The sequence below is a fragment of the Talpa occidentalis genome, unplaced genomic scaffold, assembly GCF_014898055.3.
Source record: "Talpa occidentalis isolate TD23 unplaced genomic scaffold, MPIMG_talOcc4v2.1 talOcc4.6, whole genome shotgun sequence".
NCBI classification, from domain to species: Eukaryota; Metazoa; Chordata; class Mammalia; order Eulipotyphla; family Talpidae; genus Talpa; species Talpa occidentalis.
The window spans coordinates 68,120,743-68,135,408 of record NW_023604972.1 but is presented as its reverse complement, the minus strand read 5'-3'; the positions used below and the strand labels follow the sequence as shown (position 1 = coordinate 68,135,408).

The 14,666-nt window shown below is 37.8% G+C and overlaps 1 non-coding gene across 1 annotated transcript; it reads right to left on the bottom strand.

The window, feature by feature from the left end:
* Nucleotides 1-11,652: 11,652 nt before the first annotated feature.
* Nucleotides 11,653-11,759, bottom strand: LOC119261472 (U6 spliceosomal RNA). Its single transcript, XR_005129018.1, has one exon. It is a non-coding gene; the product is annotated as a U6 spliceosomal RNA (small nuclear RNA).
* Nucleotides 11,760-14,666: the final 2,907 nt, after the last annotated feature.

The window sequence follows — 14,666 nt, the reverse complement described above, 5'->3', positions numbered from 1 at the left end:
CTAAACGGTGAAGATACTTTATCCGTCTCAAAGAACTCCCAATGTAGAGATAATTACATCCTTCAAATAAATGTCTTTCAATGACAAATAGGCCATAGTTTTCATTCAGCAAAGATGATACTTAACAGGGGCAAGATAGGTTATGTAGCATAAGCCTAACCAATCTCTGGGAGGTCATGGTGGGAGGGATAAGGAGATGGACAGAGAGCCAGGTGCTTCATGGGTAGCGACTTTCCAGTTAAGCATGGGTGTTACAATTAATATAGGTGCCCTTGAAAGCATTATATTTTTCTTTTATAAAGTTGAGTTTCTGTAAACTCAAAGTGACATTAGAACCTACTCATAATTTTAGCATGGACTGACCTATGGCTATAAATTCTTATTCTAGGAACACTCTTAAAAAGCCATTGTTGACAGTAGTAATCTAAGTGTGTCAGTTGCTAAAAGAAAAAAAATAGCTCCATATTTCCTTACTGATGTGAAAAGAAAACATATCAATCATGTATGGTTTATATAGCAAGAACCTCTATTTATTCCAAGTATTTTCTCAGGCATGAAGTTCTGACATCACAGGAACTTTTGCATCACTATTTTGAGATACAGGTCATTAGATTCAACTCTGAGAATGTAAGCATTTTGCATATTTTTAAAAGTACAAGAACGTTAGATTTTTATTATAGTGTTTACGGAAATAAAATTCTAATTCATAGTTAGACAGACTTTATTAGATAATTGAAGTGAGAATTGAACCCAGAAAGCAATACAAGATTTTACAATCAGGTTTGAGTTCAGATTATATATATTATTACAGAGCAGCATGGGCACAGAAGAAAAAAAAACAGAGACATCATGTCAAAAATGTAATTATTCTTGGGCCTCCCCTGGTGGCACAGCGATTGAGCGCTGGGCTGCAAGGCTGCCCACCAGCCTCTGCAGTGCCGGTTCATTGCCTGGCCAACAGCAAGGGTCTCACCCCCCAAAAAAAAAGTCATTATTCTTGACAGGGAGGCTTCTGGTTTTTGTCTATAGGTTTAGGTCTTTTGATATCCTAAATTATCTTGATTTAAAGAAATGTTTATGCTGTCTATGCTCAGAGGAGAGCAAATTTATCTGGAGATTGGTAAAAAATATACTTCAAGATGCAAAAAGTAGGTATCCATTGTTTAAATCTTCTTTAGCAGGTTCCTTAGTTATTAGTGGAGGGTAAAATGTTAGTTTTTCTAAATAATAAATTCCCACATGACTGCGTCACAGAACAGAATAAGAGGGCTTTGACTTTAAGTCTATGCAGATGGCTTTGTTCTCTTCCTGCTAGACCAGGGAAGAGGGTCCCAGAGTGTTTAACGGTATGTTCAAGTAGTTCACAGTAGCAACAGGAAAAGTGCAGTCATAAGACTAGGTACAAAGCTAATATTTTCTGTATTTTTAAACAATACATACTTTTGGAATATTCACAAGGTTCAAAAATCAAAGCAATACAAAAAAGTATATATTGAAAATCATCGTTCTCTCCCAGCCTCCATTTGTTTTCTATGTTCCCTTTTCAATCTTACTAGTTTTTTTTTTATGTTATCTTTCCTGTATGTTTTTTTAAAATACTCAAGTAAATATAAATCTGTGTATTTTCTTTTTTTTTTTAAGATTTATTTATTTATTTGTACAAGCACTGGGTACAGTCAGAAGCACAGGAGGGTGAGAGGATTCACCAGAGCCACAGCGGGGAGCAGAGCAGGCAGACTAATGAAACACACTGCTGAGGGGAGCAGAGGGCATGGCAGGAGAGACCCTGTCTTGCCATGTGGGACCCTCACAGGTGGCTGGACCCTCGCCAGCTGCTGGGGATCTATGGAACCAGCGCTGCAGAGGCTGTGGGCAGCTTCACAGCCCCGCACTCAATTGCTGCACCACCAGGGGAGGCCCTAAATCTGTGTATTTTCAGTCCCCTTTCAATGCAAATGTTAGAATATTTACAGCACTCTGAATTTTGCTTTTTTTAAAACCTAATGAAATAGACTTGAGATAGATTCTTCTGAATGTAATACAATATTGAGTACTTTTTATATCAATGTATAATAGTTTATTTAAACAGTGCCCTCCTGATGAACACTTATTTTCCCCCCATCTTTTGTTGGTATAAACAATGTTGCAGTGAAGAAATGCATACCTACTTTATACACATTTTCTTTTGCTATATGCAATGGTTTAGTGCTTGTATTGATTCTGAGAAAAGCAACAACTAGGTCAAAGGGCAATTGAATTTGTAATTTTGAGGATCACTTAGGTTTCTTTTCAAGACCTTATTCCCTATTTTTAGAAAAGATTTATTTATTTATGCATACAAAAAATGGGGTACAGGCCAGAGGTGTGTAGGGTGAGAGGATTCACCAGAGACAGAGTAGGGTACAGAACAGACAGATTGACTGAAATACACTGCTGAGGGGAGCAGCGGGTGAGTCAGGAGAGGTCTGCTGCGTCATGAGTGTCACCTCCCTGGCCGAGGATCAAAATCATGCTGCAGTGGCTGTGGATAGCTTCATCGTGCTGTGTCTTAACCCGTTGCGCCACCAGGGTGGCCCTCAAGACTTTACTCCTTAAGTAATACAGTGACTACCCATTCTTTGCCACCAGAATATAATGTCAAATTTGGAACTTTGAAGTTATCATTAATAAGAAATTATATTTTAGTGCTATTTCAATAATTTGATATGTATAATTATTGTATTTATTTTTCTATGCACTCTCATTGTTTTTTGTCTTTTTTTATACACTGGTCTTTTTCTTATTTAAGAGATGTCTATAATCAGAGAAATTGGCACTTGGGATATATATACGTTTTTCAAATATTTATTCCCTGTGTGTCATTTGGTTTGGATTTTACTTATGGCAACGTAAAATCCAGTCAGGAGGGGAGGTTGTTTCTTTTCCGCTTAATTATTCTTTTACGACTTCTGAATAGTGAGTCCTAGAAAGGTCCTTCCAAGTCCAAGGTTAAAAAGGCGCCCTCCCATTTACTTATATTTTATATATATATATTTTTTGCAATTTGTATATTTGACTCTGGTATACAGTTGAAGTTCTGTAGATAACATAATCACTTTGTTTATATTGATTCTTTGATCCATGAGCATGGAATATCCTTTTACCTCCTGATGCTGCTTTCTAAATCCTTTAATAACATCTTGTAGTTCTCATTGTGTATATATATTTCTAGCCTCCTTTGTCAGATTGATTCCTAGGTATCTAATTCTTTTTTGAAGCAAGTATAAATGGAATTATTTTCTTTATTCTTTAGCTTGTTATTTGCTTGTATATAAAAAAAACTATGACTTATTTTATGTTGAATTTATAGCCTGATTGCAGCTATATTAAACATGTTTTGCATTACTTTTGTACAGCATCAGACTATGAACTAGAAATGGTCAAACTTGGAATCCAGAAGTCTTTTCTTCTCTGTTCCATAGATTTATTTATTTATACAAGAGCTGGGGTACAGGCCAGATGCACAGGAGGGTGAGAGGATTCACCAGAGACAGAGCAGGGAACAGAACAGGCAGACTGACGAAATATACTGCTGAGGGGAGCGGCAGGCGAGACAGGAGAGGTCTGCTTCACCATGTGGGATTCTTGCCGGCCGGCTGGGGTTGAACCAGCGCTGCAGAGGCTGTGGACAGATTCACAGTGCGCGCTCAACCACCTGTGCCACCAGGGAAGCCCTCTGTTCCAATTTTATGTCCATCTACTCATGTCATGTGTGAGTTCCAACCAGCTCCACTATTTTATTTTATTTTACTTTTTTTTAAATAATGTTTTTTTATTTTTTTTTTTAAGATTTATTTATTTATACAAACACTGGGTACAGTCAGAAGTGCAGGAGGGTGAGAGAATTCACCAAAGCCAGAGCAGGAGCAGGAGCAGAACAGGCAGAGTGACGAAGTACACTGCTGAGGGGAGTAGCGGGTGGCAGGAGAGGTCTGCGCGCCTTGTGGGACCCTCGCCCAGTGGCCGGGGATCGAACTGGCGCTGCAGAGGCTGTGGGCAGCTTCGCAACCCAGTGCTCAACTGCTGCACCACCAGGGAGGCCCAGCTCCACTATTTTATACAATCAGAAATGTCATGACCTATTTATAAAACTTCATACTGGGATGAGACATGGATTGTATGTCTACTTTCTGTATAAACCTTGTTAGTTTTCACAGTTCCATTTTGACCTTGTATTTCCACATTATTCTTGATTGTTGTGGTGTGATGAGGTTTTTGTTGGATTTTCAGGGATTTTCAAGATCAATTTGAAATATGTATTATAATATATATACCCTGATTCTATCAATAGCCACGGGTATTACAAACCTAGGAATAAAGTCAAATTTTTCTTTGCACATAAATATATGCCTATCCATTCTAAAATGTTATATACTTCATCAAAATATTTTAATTAATCAGTCTTTTATGGTGAATATGATTTGCCTGTGTTATTTTTAGCTTTTCAGAAGTGTAAAACAGGAGTTCTGATATTGTTGCACAACATGGGAACCTTTGAAGAAACCTTAAATTTTTGATATTCAAGTTTACAAAGTTATTCACTACTCATTCACCTGTGTTTCATCTTTGAAAATTTTATGGCCATAATTCATTCTTGTGTTCATTTTTTCTATGTAGGTTTATACTTTTAAATATTTCAATTAAAATAAATTTTACTCCCTTACTGTTATTGGAAGTGAATACGAAGGTATGTGTTCAGACAGATTCTTCAACTACAAAGCTTCCCATAGAACTGTAATTATTATTTTATTCATCTGTCTCTGGCTAATTTGAACATCCTGTAAGAGAATACTTATTAGTTATTCATTTTTATATTGTCAAAACTCTACCCATGATAAACCATTACGATTCTCAGTAGATCATTATTATTTTAATTAATTCATACATTGCAACGTATAAGCACAACTGACAGAAGAAACTCTTTTAAGGGTGTATTAGATTCTCCTACAGACAGTGTTGTGCTCTGATGGAAATTTTTTGGGTCCTATAGAAGATGCCAGTTTTTCTCCTCAGTTCCCACTATTTACCTTAATTCACTAGTTGAAATAAGATTAAATATTACTCAGAAAAAAGCAGAATATTACAACAGAGTAAATATTGCAACAGAATATGTCAAAGAAAATAAATTATACTTCATGATGCTATGTGGCATGCTGTAATAAATCCCTACCACTCTCCTGCCCTGTTTTCCCAGAAGAAGATGCAAATAGTATATTCCATGAACTTGCAACTCATGAAAAGTTGTTTGTGAAATGATTAGTTAGTTCTTCCCTCAAAAATAATTGGATTGTTGCACATATATTTATTCATTCATATTTAAATTTATCTTTAGTTTGCAATATTTGATTTCTCCCCTCAGGTGTAGTCCCTGTACTTCTTCCACCATTGTATCACCTGTGAACCATCACCGTCTTCCCTTGTGTTCTTCCATTCCCTATCTCACGCCCCCCTCCCCCACCCCGTATGCTTCAGATCTATGATCAGCTTGTTAGTTTTGTCTTCTCTCCTTGATACAGGGCAACAAGGGGCACTAAACTGGCCAACAACATTGCCCAAATAGTTAGTCACTGTCTGAGTTCTTCACCCATATGCACAATTGCAAGATTATTCAGGTTTAGAGAACAACAACAATGGGATTTATTTAACAAACAAGGAAAATACCAAGAGTACTGAGGCCAAAAATGGGTTTTACCTCACCCAAAGCCATGCCCAGTGTGTTCATGTCCTAAACAAAAGCAGCTAAGATGGTGTCTTCCCACCACAGAGCTCCTCTTCCAAACAATAGGCCACATGTCCAAGACATCATCTTCCAGCCTGGAGCATGTGGCAGCCAGAGTATAAGCCAAGTTCCAAATCACAAAGACAACATAAGACACAACAGGAGATGCTCCTGGTGCTGCTGGGATGCCCCAGCACAGCACCAGACAAGTGACACTCAAAACAGCAGCTGCAGCATCCAGACTGCTGGACAAATGGCCACACTCACAGCTCAGCAAGGTACCTGGCTCCAGTTCTTTGCCTTCCTTGCCAGGCTGTAACAGCAGCAAAAACAGGAACAGTTTTAGTCGCTCAGCTACTTGCAAAGCCTCCAAACTTCCCCTCCCTGAAGTTGGCTGCTGGAGGCCTCCCTCTTCAGAGGCCCAAAACAGCCTTCTGGATGATCAGTGAGGTGGGGCTAAAATCACTGACCCCAAATCATTGAAGATCCAAAAATGCTGAATCCCAAATACTGAATCCTCAAATGCTGAATCCAGAAGACTGAATTATCCCAGGTTCCTTCTGCAGTCCCTTATATTTTTATCAGTCGCTTCACCCCAAAATTCAATGCTTTTTTAGCATTTTCTTTGGGGCTAGGCTATCCTCACCAACAACCCCCTTCAGGGGGCACCACCTACTGTAACAGTCTTTGGCTTCAGCTACCAGTTACATCTTGACCCTTTGTTTGGTTTCACTATATTCCACATAAAAGTGAAATTATTTCTCTTTTTTTCCTTCTGATTTATTTCACTGAGCATAATCCCTTCCAGCTCCCTACATGTTTCAGCAAATGACATAAGTTTATGTTTTTTGATTGCTGAGTAGTATTCCATTGCGTATATATAAAACAAAGCAAACAACTCAGTCAAAAAATGAACAAAAAGTTAAAAATACACTTCTCCAAGAAGAAATGCAAGTGGTTAGCAGGCATTTGAAAAAATGCTCAATATCGCTTATCAGGAAAGTGCAAATTAAAACTACCATGAGATACCACTTCACACCAATTAGGATGGCATATATTTAAAACAAACAAACAAACAAAAAACAGAAACTGGAGGGCCTCCGTAGTGGCACAAGGGGTAAAGCACAGCACTATGGGGCAGTACGCAGCCTCGGCAGCATGAGTTCAATCATGGCCAGCCAGGGGGCTTCCCACATGGTGCAGCAGACCTTTCTTGTCTCGCCCATTGCTCCCTTCGGCAGTGTGTTTCAGTAGGTCTACCTGTTCTGTTCCCCACTCTGTCTTTGGTGAGTCCTCACACCACCCCCTATACCTCTGGCCTATACCCCAGCTCTTGTATACATGAATAGATGGATCTTGAGAACAGAAAAAAAAAAATTAAAAATTTAGAAAAACCCCTGGAAACAACAATGCTGGCAAGGATGTAGAGAAAAGGGAATATTCTTATACTGCAGTTGGGAATGCAAGCTGGTGCAGCCACTATGGAAAACTCTGTGGAGGTCCCCCAAAACACTAAAAATATACCTACCACATGATCCAGTGATTCTACTCCTAAAAATTGTCCCAAAAGACACAAAAACACTAATTTGGTTTTCACTCTTATGTTACTACTAAAATGTGTGAAAATATCCAACCACATAATTATTTTTATTTCTTAAAGATTTTATTTATTTTATTCATTTTTAAATTATTTTTTCTATTTTTTTACATCATTAATCATTTGTAAATAATATTTACTTCCCCCCACCCCCTCAGGTGTAGTCCCCATAGAGTTTCCTTCACCAATGCACCCGTGCACCATCACCTCAGTCCCCTGTGCTCCTCCCTGCCTCCCTCTGATCCCTCTCCCTCCTCCCCCACAGCATGTCTCTGACTTACAATTGTCTGTCCTTGCCTGGTTTTGTTTTCATCAGTAGGGCTTTGGCTATTTGTGTTTTTTTGTGGTTCCATATGAATTTCATCAGTATTTGTTCTATTTCTTTGAAGAATGTCATTGGGATTTTTATTGGAATAGCATTAATCTGTATATTGCTTTTGGTAGGATGGCCATTTTGATAATGTTAATTCTTCCAATCCATGAGCAGGGAATGTCTTTCCATTTCTTTGTATTTTCTTCTATTTCTTTTAACAGCATTTTATAATTTTCTTTGTATAGGGCTCTCACCTCTTTTGTTGGGTTTATTCCCAAGTATTTGAATTTTTTTTGTTTCAATTATAAAAGGGATGATGTTCTTGATTTCTTCTTCTTCAGATTGATTGTGTATAGGAAGGCTACTGTTTTTTTTTTTAAAAGATTTATTTATTTATTTATGCAAGCACTGGGGACAGACAGAAGCATGGGAGGGTGAGAGAATTCACCAGAGCCAGAGCGGATAACAGAACAAGCAGACTGATGAAATACACTGCTGAGGGGAGCAGCGGGCAAGGCAGGAGAGGTCTGCATGCCATGTGGGACCCTCGCTGGCGGCCAGGGATTGAACCGGCGCTGCAGAGGCTGCGGGCAGCTTCGCAGCCAGGCGCTCAATCGTTGCGCCATCAGGGGAGGCCCGGAAGGCTACTGATTTTTGTGTGTTGATTTTGTATCCTGCTACTTGACTGAACAGGTTGATTATTTTGAGTAGTTTTTCTGTGGAGTTTTTTAGGGTTCTCTATGTATATTATCATATCATCTGCAAATAGTGATAGTTTTACTTTTTCTTTCCCTATTTGGATTCCTTGTATGTCTTTCTCTTATCTTATTGCCCTGGCTAGGACCTCCAGTATTTTATTGAAGAACAGTTAGAGAGAACAACCTTGTCTTGTTACTGATCTTAAAGGAAAAGCCTTCAGCTTTTCACCATTGAGAATAATGTTCGCAGTGCGTTTGTTGTATACGGCTTTTATCACATTAAGGTATGTTTCTTCTATGCTGAGAATTTCAAGGGCCTTCATCATAAATGGATGTTGGACTTTGTCAAATGCTTTCTCAGCATCTATTGATATGATCATATGGTTTTTACTTTTCTTTTTGTTGATGTGTTGAATTACACTGATGGATTTTCACATGTTGAACCTACTTGTGCCCCTGGGACGAATCACACGTGATCGTGGTGTACTATCCCTTTGATGCATTGTTGGATTCTGTTGGCAAGGATTTTGTTGAGGTTCTTTGCATCAGTGTTCATTAGGGAGATTGGCCTGTAATTTTCTTTTTTTGTGCCATCTTTGTTTGGTTTTGGTATTAATGTAATATTGGCTTTGTAGAACGTATTTGGTAGTATTCCTTCTTTTTCAATTTTTGAAAGAGTTTGTGTAGGTTAGGCACTAATTCACTGCTGAACATTTGGTAGAATTCATTTGTGAAGCTGTCTGGGCCTGGGCTTTTGTTTTGGGGGAGTGCTTTTATTACTGCCTCCATTTCATTGCTTGTAATTGGTCTGTTTACTTGTTCTAATTCTTCTTTGTCCAGCTTTGGATGATTATATCGTTCTAGGAATTTGTCCATCTCTTCTGCGTTGTTGAATTTGTTTGCATATAAGCGTTTATAGTAATCTCTGATTGTTCTTTTGATTTCTACTATTGTGATTTCTCCTCTTTCATTTATAATCCTATTTATATGTGTTTTCTCACGTTTTTTCTTTGTGAACCTGGCTAGAGGTTCGTAAATTTTGTTCATTTTTTTCAAAGAAGCAACTTTTGGTTTCATTTATCTTTTGGATTGTTTTTTAAATTTCCAATTCATTTATTTCTGCTTTGATTTTTTTATTATTTCCTTTCTTATACTGGCTTTAGGGTTTTTTTGTTGTTCTTTTTTTAGCTCTTTGAAATGTGAGACTAGGTTGCTTCTTTGAGTTCTTTCTTGTTTGTTGATGTGAGCCTGTATTGCTACATATTTTCCTTTTATTACTGCTTTTGCTGCATCCCATACATTCTGGAAAGTGGTGTCCTTCTTGTCTTTCAACTCAAAGTACTTTTTACTTCTTCTTTGATCTCCTCATTAGTCCAGTGGTCTTCCAGTAGTGTGGATTTCAATTTCCATGAAGTGGGAGGGTTCTTTATTTTCTTTTCATGATTAATTTCTAGTTTGATGCCTTTATGATCAGAGAAGATAGCTGGAATGATTTTGATCTTTGTGTATCTGTTGATGTTTGTCTTGTGGCCCAGTATGTGATCGATTTGGAGAATGATCCATGCACACTTGAGAAAAATGTGTACTTGGATTTTTTTGGGTGCAGTGTCCTATAGATGTCTATTTTTTTTTTAATAGAGGCATTTTTTTTTGTTTTATTTATTTATTTATTTATTTGTTTGTTTGTTTATACATACACTGGGTACAGTCAGAAGCGCGGGAGGGTGAGAGAATTCACCAGAGCCAGAGAGCAGGCAGCAGAGCAGGCAGAAGGACCGAAGTACACTGCTGAGGGGAGCAGCGGGCGGCAGGAGAGGTCTGCGCGCCATGTGGGACCCTCCTCCGGTGGCCGGGGAGCAGCCGGAGATCGAGCCGGTGCCGCAGAGGCCACGGGCAGCTTCGCAACCCAGCGCAGCGCTCAACCGCTGCGCCACCGGGGAGGCCCTAGATGTCTATTAAGTCCATGAGTTCTATGTCTATTTAGGGCTCTAGTGTCTTTGTTTATTTTTTATCTTGTTTTGTCCATTGGTGAGAGTGAAGTGTTGTAGTCTTCCACTATATATGTATTTTCTTTAATGTCTGTTTTCAGAGCTGATAATAATTGTCTAATATATTTTGGTGCCCCTTCATTTGGTGAGTATGTGTCGATAAGTGTTATATCTTCCTGATGTATTGTCCCTTTGATCATAATGTAGTGTCCGTCTGTCTCTTTTTACCTTTTTTAATTTGAAGTCTATTTCATCTGACATAAGTATGGCTGTTCCCGCCTTCTATTTTGGTCCATTTGCTTATAGGGTTGTCTTCCAACCTTTTACTTTCAGTCTATGTTTATCTTTTTGGTTAAATGTGTTTCCTGGAGACAACATAAGGTTGGATTTTGTTTTTTAATCCAGCCTGCTACTCTGTGTCTTTTTATTGATGAGTTTAATCCATTTACATTTAAAGTTAATATTAATATGTTGGCATCTGCATTTGCCATTTTGTTTGCCTTTTTTTGTGATTTTTTCCCCCTTGCTTTATTCTATTCTTGTTCATTCCTCTGTTGGTTTTGGCTTTAGGACTTCTTGTAGAATTTTTTGGAGTGGGCTTTGGTTGTTATGAATTTCTGGAGTTTCTGTTTGTCTGAGAAGGTCCATATTTTTTCTTCATAGAGGAAGAAGAAATTTGCAGGGTAAAGTATTCTTGGTTGGCATTCACTGTGTTGAAGTTTGTTGAATATGTTACTCCATTCTCTTGCCTGTAATGTTTCTTTGGAGAAATCTGAAGTTAACCTGATTGGTTTTCCCTTATAAGTTATCTGCTTCTTCCCCCTTGCCAGTTTCATTATATTTTCCTTGTCTTGGACTGTTGCAAGCTTTACTATTATGTGTCTTGCTGTAGTTTTCTTTTCATTGTGGTAATTGGGAGTTATTCTTGCTCCTTGTATGTCTATATTTGTCTCCTTTTTCATGCTTGGGAAGTTTTCTTCAATTATCTCCTTGAATCATTTCTCAGTTCCTTTGTCTCTCTCCTCACCTTCTGGAATGCCTATAACTCTTACATTTCCTCTCTTCACAGAGTCTGATAATTGTCTAAGAGTATCCTCAAACTGCTTCATTTGCACTTCTTTCTCCTTTTCTCCTTTGGCTCTTTTTATTTCTGTATCTTCGATAGTACCAATCCATTCTTTCATTTCATTGATTCTGTTTTCATTGCTTTTCCCAGATTTCTTTATCTCCTCTAGTAATCTTTTAATCTCCTGTGTTTCTTTTCTTTCCTTCCTTAAGGTCTCAATTTCATTCTTCAGAAAAATAGGGAACACTTCACGAATTTGCATGTCATCCTTGTGCAGGAACCATGCTAATCTTCTCTGTACCGTTCCAATTTTTGTATATGTGCTGCCAAAGCGAGCACTCATGTGAATTTTTTTATTTCTTATTTTTTCAAAAGATTTGTTATTTATTGATACAAACACTGGGTACAGTCAGAAGCACGGGAGGGTGAGAGAAATCACCAGAGTCATAGCGGAGAACAGAACAGGCAGACTGACAAAATACACTGCCAAGGGGAGCAGCGGGCGGCAGGAGAGGTCTTTGCACCATGTGGGACCTTCACCAGGTGGCCGGGGATCGAACCGGCTCTGCAGAGGCTGCGGGCAGCTTTGCACCCAGCACTCAACAGCTGCGCCACCAGTGAGGCCCCTGAATTTTTTTTAAAGATTTATTTATTTATTCGTACAAGTGCTGGATACAGTCAGAAGCATGGAAGGGTGAGAGAATTCACCAGAGCCAAAGCGGGGAGCAGAGCAGGCAGTCTGATGAAGTACACTGCTGAGGGGAGCAGCGGGCACAGCAGTAGAGGTCTGCGTGCCATATGGGATCCTCACCTGGGGCTGGGGATTGAACTGGCGCTGCAGAGACTGCAGGCAGATTTGCAGCCCAGCACTCAATTGTTGCACCACAGGGGAGGCCCCTCACCTGAATTTTTAATGCAATGTAATGATTCGAGTGTCTTAAACATTTATTTAATATGCAGTGTGATGTGATGTGTGTGCATGTAAGACTGCTTACTTTCAATAAAACAATTCACTTGTTTTATAGCAACTGTTATCAGCAAATATAGCATCAGCTCTTTAAAAATTAATATGTGAAAATGTTCTCCCTAAACCACTAAATTTTAAGTTGAATCTAAATAAATGGCTCTATAAACCACTTCAGTTATAACATAGTTATGTTTTAGAAGGTAGCTTTCTATTTTGAATAATCAACAAAGACCTGAATAGTATTGTTACCTCTTATAATTAGTACACACTAAACTGAAATCCATTGAATAACAAGAACTATCCAATTGTTCCGTTATAGCAGGTAGGCTTGTTCATGCAGAAGAAATCCTTTGAATTCCCATTTTCTGTGCATGCATCTTTTGTGGGAAGAAAACCTTAGAATCTCACCTGTATTTAAGTGAGGAATATACAGCTGCTCTGGAAGGCAATAGTCATGAAAGCTGAAAGGACCTCCCAACCTCCTCCCAAAGCTGCCAGAATTATTATTTAAGGAGACCTCCCTGAAAAATCGTAGGAAATCTCCCTTCCATAAAAGCCACCAAACACTTTTAACACCAGCATGCTCCATCTATCTATCATGGTGATAGATTCCTGTTTATCTAGCTAATGGGTATAATGTAGAAACACATCACATCTAATTCCTACCTGAGAGATTAAATGAGAATTGAACTAATAAAACAAAGAAGGACTCTGAGCCTCTTAAACGTTAATAGTTTCAAAATGTAAATCATTACTGGAAGTTGAATTCAATAATTATTAAAATGTTCCTTTATACTTAGAAAATATAAAAGGTATTACAATATTTTACATGGGAAGGTGATAATAATCTAAAGTAATATTAAGCAAACAACTAGGAAAACCATAAAGAAATGGATCTAAAATGGTATATTAAGTGCTCTCTATTATAGAGGTATAGCACTTTAACAAGTACTATCAAACTTTTTAGAATTTCTCCCTTACTAGTAGAATCTCATTTTGTATAAATAGAACACTGTTATGAGGGAACTGTTTTTCACAGGTACCATCAGGTAATACTTATGGTTTTATATGTGAGTCCCAGTTCCTATTTTGACAGTAGATTTCATATTTGAATAAAGATTGTTTTATATCTTAAAAGGATGTTTTACTTAAATATTATGGGAAGTATTAAATAGCTACATACTCTTCCTGTGTTATTACATATAATTTGTTGAATTATTTAGCAATCTTTTTAAATTTACCTCAGAAATCCAGTCAATTCTATTAGCACAATTTCCTTACACAAGAACAATAAAAGTGAAAATTATTTATATTTTGATGTATACATTTTATTTTTTAAAATTGATGTCTTCCATAAATATTTTCTAAAGAAAAAATGTTAGCTTTAGTATCAATAACATGTCTGATGGTTTGTATTTCGTTAACATTAGCAGGGCAACACCACTAGACCATAATACTCTAGCATGTAGAGATGTTGGTCAAATGCACGATTTACATTCCATTCTTTCTAATCAACATCTCTTTGTTGTGTTGCTTTAATTCATTATTGATATTAATTTTGATCTTACTACTTTCTTTGGATTTACCAAATGCAATTTTATTCTCCCTAGATTTATCTTTTCATCTAGTATTGTGTCCTATGTGTACTGCTGTAAAATGTGATAATTTTAGAAATGTAGATGTGTTCATAAATTTGATTATAAATTATTCTGGAGATAAAACTTAAGCTGTAATGTTCTGAAATGGGTCTTTCAAATGGTGCTTTCTTTCCATTGGTCTTCAGAATCTTATTTAATTAAAAGAAATCTTACTGGTAATTTTTATTTCTGGTCCATAAACATTGGGCATCCTCAGGATTACAGGCATCTAGAATAAACAAAGTTTTCATTTACAATCCAAGAGTGGGCCTCCCTGGTGGCACAGACCATTGAGCGAAGAGCTGTGAAGCTGTCCGCAGCCTCTGCAGCATGGGTTTTATCTGGCTGGCCAGAGAGATACCCACATGGCTGACAGGCTTCTCTTGTCTCTCCCACTGCTTCCCTCAGCAGTGTATTTCAGTTGATCTGCCTGTTCTGTTCCCCGCCCTGTCTCTGGTGAATCCTCTCACCCTCCTGTGCATCTGGCCTATACCCCCATTCTTGAATGCATGAAAAAACAAATTTTAAAAAAATACAATAAAATCTAGGAGCAGGGAGTTGTCAACTTTTAAGAAATTCAACAGAACAGGCTTATACTTCTTGAAACTTTTTACAGATAATAGCTTTTCTACTGAATTTTTA